Raw genomic sequence first — 6,000 nt, 5'->3', positions numbered from 1 at the left:
TGTTAACAGTATTATTGTTGGGATCAGCGCTGATTTCATCTATCTCCACACACGCACACTCAACAAAGTGCTTGTAGCGTGAGAAAGGCACTGCAGGGTCCCCGCGTTTTGGAGGACACTCAGAGTACACAGAGCAGATCCCAGGAGAGTTGTCTCAGTAAACTCAGTCAGCGGCTTGCAATTAAGTGAGATTTACACGGTGTCAAAGTGGGGCCGACAGAATGAGCATGTAGATAAAAAGCAGCGAGTGTTGGCGTTTACAGTGCGTGTACTGTACATCTGTGAAATGTCATTCCACGCAGTGTTTCTTCGCGTGTGTGGGAGTGAAAGGAGCAACCACGGAAATCAGTAGCACTGTTATCAATATTCAAGATATGTTAGTTTTAGCTTTTCATGAATTTTTTTTCTGCACGATGAAAGGACAAAGCACATACCGAAACGTATGAATATTAAGTATTCGATATGAAACACAATCTTTTTAGTCCTCAGGTAAGATAATGCTGTGAATCAATCCTGTGTCCATAATCACAGCCCAGTATTAATCTTATTATCTTGTTTGGGCCCCCTCTGACGCAGCTAACGAGCAGTGCCAGTCAGCCCGAGGTCTCGGCAGTCTAAACTGGAGAAGGAAGATTTTTGTTTGTAGCAGTGCTGAACCCATAGTCTAATTAGCAGACTTCGTTCTGCAAGACTTGCCTCAAAACATATTTTTCTTTGTTGAGTTTTGAATCAATTAACCTTCGTTCACAGTCTCCATATGACAGTCTCAGTTTCACGATATGTGACTTTTGGATTCTGAAGTTGGTGAGTCTGTCTGAGTGGTTGCATATAAGGTTTGTTTTAAAAAACGTTTTATTTTTTACATTTTTACATTTGCTAAACTACTGAAGCAAAGACTGTCGAGACCAGAATTACCTCGGAGTCCTATCATTAACTTGCAGAAATATTCTTTATAAAAACATCAAATATGTCTCACCAAATACAATCAATAGCTGTCAAGAAATAAATGGGTGTTATATGTGTATACCATAGTAGCTCCCAAACGAACTCACGCTCCCAGATGACAGATGCCAGATGAGATGCCAAGGCTATGTGTTATAGCTTTATCAGTCCAGCCTTTGAATCTGCTTGCTTATCACGAGCCCCTTGACCTTACTTGCTTGCCTTTCTTGTCTTGGGTTTTTGAAGGTCTTATCACTACACCAGATGGGCAAGAGACTATCTGTAAATTCCTGTGTGGCCACTTAGTTACATTACTTCAGACACTATATGCTGATATATGAGACTTTACATAGGAGATTTTATTTTATTTATTTATTTATTTTACTGAAAATTGAATTAAATCATTGAAAACTAACAGTGGGGAATGGGAAGACATAGCCACCACAAGCCGTGTAGCTGTGCTCCTGCCTAGAAGTGCCAATGAAAGCTAACCAAGGTGTCTGCTGCTGAAGACTAGGGAGGAATGAGCTGTTACCTGTTCAGTTAAACACATCCCCACCCTAATCAGGTACAGAAGAGGACACGTTCACATATTGTGTATATTGACAAGGATGACAAGGAGTGGCGTCTTAAAACACCAGACATTTAAAAAAATCTATCAAGTGTATTTTCCATCATTTGAGTTTTGATGCTTTTGTAAACCAGGTGGAAAAATGGGGTAAGATGATTTTTGTTTCCACTAGTGGGGGGGTGACATGTTCTCAGCATCTTCTGTGGGTTTAGTAGGGAGCAACTGAAGGGGGAGGAAAAACCACAAATGAATGGACACGAAACAGGAAGTCCTTTTGTTCTGCTGAATCGGGCCAAGGACGAGGGGCACACCTGAGGCTTTTGAGTATATAGCCAGTTTAGGTATACCATGAAAAATGCGTCTATGTAGCTTCAAGTTGATGTAATTGTATACGTTTCATGTGGATTGGTTCCAGTCCCCCTGCGACCCTACAATGGAGAAGCAGAAGAGAATGAATGGATGGATGGATGGATGATGGGTTGTCCAGCATTGTATTTACCAATGATATAAAAGTCTTTGTGCAATATCCGCAGGCTTGTTGATTTAGTTGATGGCCAAATGGCCCTGCAGGCCTAAAGGGATGAAGGCCAGTGGTTTTCCTTTTTATTTATGGTATTTGTAAAGCGCTATACAAATACAGGCCATTTACCATTTACCATATTTGTAATGTATTGTACCCGCGGGCCCAAAGCAATGCACTACAAGTTAGTAGTTAGTATTTGTGTGTGTATTTTCTGTTTAATGAGTATAAATGTTGTGAGTTTTAAATTGTGTGTGTGTGTGTGTGTGTGTTACTTTTTTTTAAGAATTCCATGTTTGTCAGAATAAAACACCTTGTCATTTATATAAATATATGTATACTCTATAGCTCACAGTTACAGTTATTTGGAGCAGGCACTAGCTATTTTGCTAGTGTCACGCTGCACTGAATCACCTACACATTCCACAAACTGTAATTTACAGAGTGTAGTGATTCACTGCATATCTCCAAATATCCAAAATTCAATGACTGTTTCGATGACTGTTGGTGGCGTCTTTCTGTGAGCAGCAAAAAAAACAAAACAAAAAAAACAATCTGGTTTAACATTAGAATTCAAGTTGAGAGCCTAAAGAAAATCATGCCCTGTCTCCACTGTCATACCACAAATGCCTCTTTCCTCTGCTCCTCTGCTCTGTTGTCTCTCTGTTTTTCCAGTGTTTCCAGTTTAAACTCGGGGATCATGTTCAACATCCCACTTGATGTTGTCCTTTGTTCTCATGAGACTTCAACCCCTTATGGGCCTTTTTATTACTTTACACTAACAAAAATAAGAACAGGAAAAAAGGAGAGAAGTTCAACTTTAAAATAATTTTTGTGTTCACTTGGCATCTTTCTGCACTCAAACAATTAAAACATAGCATGCAATTGACCTGTTAGTTTAATATATGTATATACTGTATGGTATTTGTCCAGTGAAATAATTTTATTGAAGCCTTTGGAGGAAGAAGAAGAAGAAGAAGAATCCTTTATTGTCATAATATCTATCTATCTATCTATCTATCTATCTATCTATCTATCTATCTATCTATCTATCTATCTATCTATCTATCTATCTATCTATCTGCTTCTCATCAGACACTTTACCTTGGGGATATTGAAACATGAATTTCTGCTTATTTGGACAACACTGCTGAATCCTGACCTCGAAATATAATTGTTTTGAATTTTCTTACTCAATTTGCACAACTCCAGGGTGCATATTAAAAGCTCTGTCTCCGAGAAAATACAGACAAATATGTCTCGGCCTTCAAAATCATGGGCATGCAGAAGAACTGACTACAGCATTTTAAGAAAGCTGCATTTATTTTAGCAAACTGTGGAGCAATCAGAGTCCTCAGACAAACATTAAAATGCAAAGAGACCAATCTCATATTGCCGGAGGTGTGTCATGCTGTCAACAAGATACCAGAATCAGAACAAAAAGTAAACATTTCAAATGTCTGTGTGCCAACAATTTTACAGAAATTGTTTCTGCCTTCAAACCCACACAACAAAAATATTCATGTTAACTAGTAAAGACAGTTTGTTAAGCTGTTTTAGTATTTTATTCTTCCTGTAAGCACCACTAGCTTTTTCTATCTTTTTGGAAAAGGAAATTGAAAATGGTCAATTCCCAGAAACTGAATGTATGTCTCTCCAAAGAAAAAATGTATATGGTAGTAGAAGTGTGTGTGTGTATTTGTGTGCAATGCTGTGAAAAAGTATTTGCTCCCTTCCTGATCTTAGTTTTTTGCACATTTCTCACACTTAAATATTTCAGATCATCAAACAAACTTTAATTTTAGATTAAATTAACCAGACGAAACACAAATGCAGTTTTTAAACAATGTTTATATATTTAAACGCAAGTGGCTCTATGTGAAAAAGTAATTGCCCCTCCTTGTTGAATCATTAATTAACTCTGATTAAACACATTGTTTGGAAAACTGAATTTAATTTCACTAACTACACCAGGCCTGATTACTTCAGACCCGTTGAATCAAGAAATCACTTAAACAGAGCCTCTCTGACAAGTAGGCTGAAAGATCTCAATAAACAACACACAATCCGACGATTTGAAGAAACTCAAGAACAGCTGAGAAACAAACTCATCGACATCTGTCAGTGTGGAAAGGATTACAAAACCTTCTAATGCTTTGGGACTGCAGTTAACTACGGTGAGAGCCATTATCCACAAATGGAGAGAACCTGGAACAGTGGTGGACCTTCCCAGGAGTGGGCAGCCTACCAAAATTACTCCGGGAACACATTAGCAACTCATCCAGGAGGTCACAAAAGAACCCAGAACAAAATCTGAAGATCTTTAGGCCTCACTTGTCCCAGCTGAGGTCAGTGAGAGGTCAGACTCTCTCTACGGAAGAGTCTCAAACAGAAAAGCACTACTGACCAGAAAGAATGCAAAGGCTTGTCTCACATTTGGCAAAATATCTCTTGGTTTATCCCCAAGACTTTTAAAGTTATGGAGTGACATATTCAAAGTCTGGACTCAAATCAGTGAATCAAGAATCATGATGTCAAACAGGCCATTAATGCTTGAAAACTTTCCAATAAATCTGAATTTCAGCAATTTTGCAAAGACGAGCGGGCCAAAGTTCTTCCACAGCAAAGTGAAAAACTTATTTCCAGTTATTCTTGATTGCTTGATTCTTGGTGGCACAACCAGTTATTAGGTTTAGAAGGCAATTACTTTTTCGCACATGGCTCAAGGATATATAAACAGGCAGTTTATGTCCAGGTCAGAGTGGGAATAGTGAAAAAAAGTTGTTGCAGGTTGGAGATTTATTTATTTTTGGCCCAAATGACCTTTTCTAAATGTAGCAACTTAGTGCTGGTGCATTTCTTTAAAAAGAGGTCAAAACAAGAGTAAATTGGACGTGTGAAGACAGCAGTCCTAGATGAGACTCAAACATCTTTCTTATTGGAGGTCCTGTCATTATGCTACCCAGTGTCCAAACATGCTCCTTGTGTATACATGTGCTACATGTGATAAAATATAATGAGAAAGCGTGCTGACCAAGCATCAGTACATCAAGAGTTGGGAGCGAAAGATGTTGAATGGTACTTCTTTTTCTATTTGTCACTACAAAACCTACTTTTAAGCCACTCAGGTTCTGAGGAAGCAGCTTGGTAACCCCACAATTATATTGATGAAGGGTAGACTACTACCAGGTATTGACTAAATGCGGTTTCATATATCCTCTGACTGTGGAACAATGGGCGGCCTACAAATATGGCCTAACAGCAGGGGACTACAGAACAGATGCTTTGTCATTTGGACTTGTCTCATTAATCTACTGTTCTTTATTGTAGTACAAATGCTCAGTTTGTGAGCACACATTCAGTGACCACATGTGAAGAAGAGTGCAATCAGCCCTGGGATGTTATGTGAAACAACAGATGTACAAACGGAAGTTTGCATTGTTTGGTCACTTTATTAGGTACGCATTTTCAACTACTTGTTAAAGTAAAGCTAATCAGCCAATTACATGGCAGCAACTCAATGGCCGCATGCAGATGTGGTCAAGATGAGCTGCTGAAGTTCAAACAGAGCATCAGAATGGGGAAGACAGGTGATTTAAGTTAGTTTGTGCTTGTTGGTGCTGATCTGAGAACAGTCTCAAAAACTGCTGGGATTTCCCCCACACACCCATCTCTGTCTCTGGAGTTCACAGAGAATGAACTGGAGATATCCAGTGAGCGTCGGTTTTCTGGGAGAAAATGCCTTGCTGAGGTCAGGGGTTACAGAAAAATGGCCAGGCTACTTTGATCTGATAGGAGGGCAACAGTAACTTAAATAACCACAAGTCACAACCAAGGTATGCAGAAGAGCATCTCTGAATGCACAACATGTGAAAGCAGGTGGACTACAGCAGCAGGAGACCACACTGGGTGCCACTCCTATGAGCTAAGAGCAGGTAACTGAGGCTATAACAGTAAATAACATTGT

This window comes from Perissodus microlepis, chromosome 6 (assembly GCF_051167445.1).
Source record: "Perissodus microlepis isolate ML-2025 ecotype Zambia chromosome 6, ASM5116744v1, whole genome shotgun sequence".
NCBI lineage: Eukaryota > Metazoa > Chordata > Actinopteri > Cichliformes > Cichlidae > Perissodus > Perissodus microlepis.
Note: the sequence above shows the minus strand (reverse complement) of the source record.